Here is a 7,066-nt window from a genome sequence, read left to right as displayed (position 1 = left end):
ATTGCGAATTCTGCCAAAAAGATGACAAGCTGCTGGTGCATGATGTCGTGGAATATGAAAGGTTCTCCGGTAACAATGGTGAAAGGACAAGGTATATATATCGAGGTTATAATAAGAGTGGTCCTACTGAGAAATCAAAGTGGAGCTGTGACAAAATTGACTTATATTGAAAAGAGAAATGTAAGGTTGTTTTTGCCAATGAATGATAAGGAATTTGACCCGGATAAGTTTTAACGATAACTTCGGTTTTGAAAGTTTCAGGTGTATAACTGTATGCATAAATCTTTCTTCCGTAAACGAGGTGCGGCTGGTTCAACTTCTCGATTGAAGTGTTTTCAAGAATCATGAAAAGATTTGAACGAGGATTATAATTGTCGAAGTACAATGAGGTTTAGGATGAAATCAAGTGGCAAACTTGAAGAATTATTTAGTTTCATATGTTATAATCAATATTTTAATTTAATTCATTTTAATTGTCCAAAGTTAGCAGTCCAATAGTCCGATGGTTCAATGATTCATATATAATTTAATATATAATATTCGAATTAAATAATACGTATCGTGACCCGTATACCGGTCTCGGTGTCGATCACAACTCAAAGTATATATATATTTTGAAATCAACTCCGACCCTGTATATCCAACTCCCGCCTTCACATATAGAGTGTCTACGGTTGTTCCGAAATATATATATAGATGGGTCGATATGATAAGTCGAAACCTTGCATACGTGTCCCGTTATTTAAAGTGCGTAAAAGTAAATAACAGAAATTAAATGATGATAAATAAAATTGCGAGAATGTAAATTGCGATAAATTAAATGTTAATCAGTTAACTGGGAACAGTTAGCCGGAACAGTTAGCGTGAAATCCTATCACAATTTCAATTAATTAATTCGTTTGTTTCTAACACTTTTTATTTTTGTCCAATGTTTTCTTCATTATGCCACTTGTTGGATTCTGATAGATCAAAATCCAAATATGAAATTTGAATAGAAATGGTTATTCTGTGGTGAACGGATACGTATATCGGTAGTTGTAAGTAGGATAGTAAATGACCGTTGAATCAGATTTAGAGAATGTACAACGTAACTTATTAATGTGAATTCTAAATATTCCTCGGGTACTACCCACCCGTTAAAATATTTTCATCATTAACAGTTTGTACGAAAGAATTTTTAATTACAATCTTTATAAAAATATACTTGCATATATATTTTCTTCAGATGTAATCATAGATTCAATGAGTCAATGAAGTATTAAACTCATTTGATTTATCGTTAATACTAGATTACATAACTTCTAAAGCATTAGAGATTACATAATCGCCAGGTCGAACGAAGATAAATGAGGTAAAATGATACGTAAAGCGAAGATAATCGATGTAGAACGATATATAGAACGAAGATCATACTCGAAGTTCCGATGAGGTTTTTGAGGTATGTGATGTTGATATCCGAGATACAGTTTGTGATGTTGAGATTTTGGGGGTGACAAGAGTACTGTCGGCGTTGTTGATAGTGATACAGATTATGCTGCTGGTGCTGCTGCTGGTGTTTGTAACCTTCGCACCGTATTTTCTAAAGCCACTACCCGAGCGCGAAGCTCGTTGACTTCTTCTAGTATACCGGGATGATTGACAGTTGGAACGAGCGAATGAACAAGATTCGAAATATGGGATAGTATGTAGTCATGACGAGATACTCTAGAAATGAGCGAGAAAATGGTGTTTCGAATAGGTTCGCCGGTAAGTGCTTCAGGTTCATCGTTAAGAGGACAATTTGGTGGATGGAATGGATCACCTTCTTCTTGCCTCCAGAAATTTAGTATATTACGAACCCATCCCCAATTCATCCAGAATAGATGATGGGAAATTGGTTGATCCATTCCGGTAACGCTGTTCTCGGAGCTCGAATGGAAATCCATATCGGCGAAGCTATCGAAGTCGGAGGAATTTGAGCTGGATGAAGAATCCATCTTGTATGGTCGGAGAAATGAATTTTTGGTTTGGAATAGATTATAGGAGTTGGGTTTGGTACTCTTCAATACATAATTTACATATGTATATATAATATCAAAATCCCATGAATTACGGAGAATCTTTGAAATACGTCAGGCAATGTCTATAGTAACAGATACGCTAGGATATGAATTTTGTCTATACACTATCGATGCACTAAATGCAGTAAGACGTGTCTAGACTTAAGAATGATAAGCAGGCAGTTCCCTAAGGATGATAAGCAGATGATTTCCGACTAGGATTGATAAGCAAAACTTTTGACAGGCAGACACGGTCAAAGTCCAGACTCACTTAATGTATCCTAACAACTACTAGTTAGACACACTAATGCAAGGCCTGGTTCGCTAAGACCAACGCTCTGATACCAACTGAAGGGATCCGAAACTAATCATCCGGACGTTGTCCATATTGATTACAAACGAATTACAATAGTTGATAACATTGCGAGGTACTTGCCCTCTATATGATACATCTTACAAACGTTGCATTTATTCTTAAAAGGCAATCTATAGTTACATCCAGAATTGACATAATCGCCTGACATTTCATAATATTCAAATGACCTAAACCGCCATTTACTTAATAATAGTCTCTATGAACTTCAATGACTCGAATGCAACGCCTTATGATATAAGTCCTTAATAGCCTCAAGTAGTATCCTTAGTACGAGCTAATGCACAGCGGAAGACTTAATTCATACATGAGAATAACATGCTTTAAAATGTCAACATAAAGTTGGTGAGATATAGGTTTAATGCCGGCAGCGATATATATATATATATATATATATATATATATATATATATATATATATATATATATATATATATATATATATATATATATATATATATATATATATATATATATATATATATATATATATATATATATATATAGACCACAAGATTTCATATATAAACATTTTCATAAAAATATTCTAAGTGGTTGAGCACTTGGTAACCATACTTAACATTCAATCACGTCGCATATTCCCTTTAATATGAAATCTTACTACACCGTACCAAGTGTTGTCACAAAACGAAGTACTGTGCAACCGTTGAATACTGGTCGTCCAGTCCGGTTGGGGTTGTCAGGCCCGATAGATCTATTAACAGGATTCGCGTTTACAATACCGCTGTAAATATTAGTTACCAAGCTACAGGGAAGTATGCCAGTGGTACAACTCAACGTAGAATATATTTTTCAGTTACTTGTGTCCATATCGTAAAACATAAAATACATGTATTCTCATCCCGAAATATTTAGAGTTTAAAAGTGGGACTATATACTCACTGTTGTCTTGAAGATATAAATATTTTGACTTGGTCTTCCGGTTGATATCACGAACCTATCCATATAATATATCAATATATTTTCATTTTTAAACAATCGTCACATATATATACTTGTTATACTTTTAATACTTTTAATAATTCCTTAGTCCGTAGTTAGCAGTCCGATGTTAGTAATTCAATTTTAATGGTTCATTTTTAGGTGTTTAATAAACCCCCAATGAAATGAATAAAACCCCCATCGTATATGTATTGGTCGAGATTAATCTTGACCCACGGTACCGGTGTTGTCAAATGACGTGTTGCGTACATAAAGTACCGGTGTTGTCAAATGACGTGTTGCGTACAATCATGGGATCTTATGATTAATCTTTTCGTATTGTTTACGGGTGATCCTGAACCATATAAAATTGAATTATGAGTACATATATATAAAATATCATGTTATCTTAGAAAGATGTGATTTATTTAATTTCTCACAATTATTTTCGTGGCTAAACTAGTCTTGGATATCCGATTTTGTTTCGGTCATAGTTTCTTCGTTACAACTCCGTTTTTGTTGATTCAACTTGCCATCTCCTTGGATCGAGTCCCTCTTTAAGACTATGAACTGTAAATACCTTAGTTTGTATTCAAAATCACACGGCATAGGTGAAACTTTAGTGAAACTTATGAAGTTAAACATTTTTGTTACAAAAATATCATTTAATGACCATTTTTCTAAAAATACCTATACTTTGAATTAAATCATGAAATTTTTATGTGTTAACATATTTATAGTAAAAATCATTTTTCCAGAAAATAAACCTCCAATTAAAAGTTTAAGATGGTTTTTAATTATCCAACCCAAAACAGTCCCCGGTTGCACTCCGACGTCGTAAAAACTGTTTTTAAGGTATTCTTTGAAAAACCAAGTTTTACCTTGTTAAATTAGCATATATTTAAGTTATATTACAGGTCTTGAAGTATTTTAAAAATTAAGTTAGAAGGATCTATTTAGTTTGCAAACAAGTTTGAAAACTTTCAAACTATGTTCTTGTTGTTAAAATTTTATACCACAAAATAAGATAGCTATATATATATGAATCGAATAAGGTTATGAACATAGTTACTACCTCAAGTTCCTTGGACAAGGTTGCTGTAAAAGAGGAGTAAGAACCTAGAACCAAAAGGGTGATGGAAGTGGATGAAAGATTGGAAGTAAGTTTGTGTTCTTGGAAGGATTTCTTGAAGTGTTTTTGTATGGTTTTCTTATGGTGATTAAGTAAGGTTTTTGAAGCTAAATGATGGGGAAAATGCTTGTAGATGATCAAGTATGAAGTTAAGAGTATTTTGAGAGGGAAATGGGATTGTAAGTATGAGAAAATGGGGTGAAGAAATGGTGTGCATGCATAAAAACGTTTTTAGTATATAAAGAAAAAAAATGATACCTAACTTTGTTTTCTTGCTAAATAATTCATGCTACTTGACAAATGGTTGGTTCCACATGTTTCTTAATCATTTAAGGCTGCTAAGGAGCAGATTTTTATTGGTATATACCAATAGTAAATACATCTAGAAGCTGCGTATGATACGGGTACATATACCCTAAATATACGTGTAGAAATCTTTGAGAAAACGGAACGAGGATTCAAATATAGCTATCTTTTGTGAATATACTTATATTGTTTTATGTATTTAAGTCCTTAAAAGTGATTAAATACATTACTTATACGTTATATGTATAAACATTATAAGTCATAAGTATTTATATCAAATAACGTTATGTATGGTTATTGTTTTGAAAACTTAAGTTAGTAGTTTCAAAATATACTTATAACTTATTGTTATTAATACAAAATGAGATATTAAAACATCCATAAACCATGTTAAATATGTATATATACATATATATACACAAACGTATAATTATCATATGTTATATAGTTCGTGATATCATCGGTCAAACTAGACGGTCAAACGTTGTGTAAAACTCTTTTCGAAAACATAAGTCTCAACAATTTGGATTGCTTATCATGTTGGTAAGGTTTAATTTATGTAAATATTAATCTTATAAGTATAGAACAATCGAAAAAGTGCGGGTCAACTTTAGGGTTTTTGCTTATCGTGTCGGAACCATATAGAGATTAGAGTTTAAATTTGGTCAGAAATTTCCGGGTCGTTACACGAACAGACTCAAAAGCGAACATCAACACCCTTGTTCACTATTTTCCGTTTTCTTTGATCACTAACATCACCATTTACGACTTCTTTACAAGAGTACTGCTGCCTTTGCCTTGTCGATCACCAACGTAAACCATGAACACACCTGCACCTCGTAAACGATTGTTGGCTACTCCTGTTCTGATCTATACTCGACCCAAATTAAATCAACACTTCATCACCTCATTTGAAGCACCACCACTACCATTTCTGCTTCTTGTTTCTTCGTTAACCTATCACCACAACCATCATGGAACCACCCCTCAAGAACACCTAAGAGCTGCTGTTTTAACTTGTCATCAACACCACTACAACCTCCGTTGGATGCTACTGTTGTTCGGAGACCCAACCCACTTGAATTACTATTACTTCTATTCGAAAACAGCATACAACCCATCGAATACACTACAATTTTCCTCTATTTACAACTCAATTGGAAACCACAAACCTACAACTACATAATTGCTACTACTATTCATCGTCTTGTTCAACCCAAACCCACCCTGCAACTCATTCTAATTTCTATATTTATTTTTATTTTATTCGAAGCCCTAATCATAACAACAACTATCATCACCACCGCAAGACCCTAAACACTCATTGCTGCTTTTACGTGTTTCTATCTCGATTAAAGAAACTACAGCTGTAGCTACTGTTCTATCTCTTATTGTCAAACTCGAACACAAACCAAGCACCATCGTGGTGCTACTATCTTGCTACTGCTACAGTTGTGATCCCTTTTCCGTTTATTTTTTTTAATAAGAATGATGATGATTGGGATGCAAACAATGAAGTGAGTCATGAGGTTGTTGATGATAATTTCACATTTCCTTTTCTTGTTCCTTAAGTGGCAGACAAACCCCACAACATCTCATAATCAATCGAGCTTCTTTACAATTAAATTGATATTGGATCAGGTAGCTTAATGATGGTTGCATTGGGCTATCATGATTCTAGTTTTATATTTGGGCCGTAAAACTTTGTTGGGCCGGAGACTTGTTGGATCACGAATTTCAAACTTATATGTTTCTGTTTTCTTATTCAACGATAACACACACATACACATTATTTAAATGATGATGATGATCGTGATGCATATGATGATGACGAAATGAAATATGGTGATCTCGATGGAGATTTTAGGTTATGTATGTGTATGATTTGATGATGATTCAAGATGATTATGATTGTTTTTGCTTGGGTCGATTAGATGATTGAAGAGGAAAAAGATCACAGTTAAAGGGGTTAATAGATTTAATTTAGGAGTTAGATCAGAAAAGTTGAGACAGTTAGATGGTTTGGAGTGTTGATGGTTAACCGAGAGGTCTCGGGTTCGAGCCCGGGCTGGGATAATTTATTTTTTTTTTAGCCATATTCCTTTAAAAGGTAGTATACTACTCTAATTAATATTATTCTTATATAAGTAATATGGTTATGGTTATTAGTATTAATATTGTTAATATTATGATTAGTAATAATAAGTATTATTAAGTATCATTTTAAAATTCTTATTCTTATTATTATTATTATTATTATTATTATTATTATTA

Source organism: Rutidosis leptorrhynchoides, chromosome 1 (assembly GCF_046630445.1).
Source record: "Rutidosis leptorrhynchoides isolate AG116_Rl617_1_P2 chromosome 1, CSIRO_AGI_Rlap_v1, whole genome shotgun sequence".
Taxonomy (NCBI): Eukaryota; Viridiplantae; Streptophyta; class Magnoliopsida; order Asterales; family Asteraceae; genus Rutidosis; species Rutidosis leptorrhynchoides.
This window is presented reverse-complemented; position numbering follows the sequence as displayed.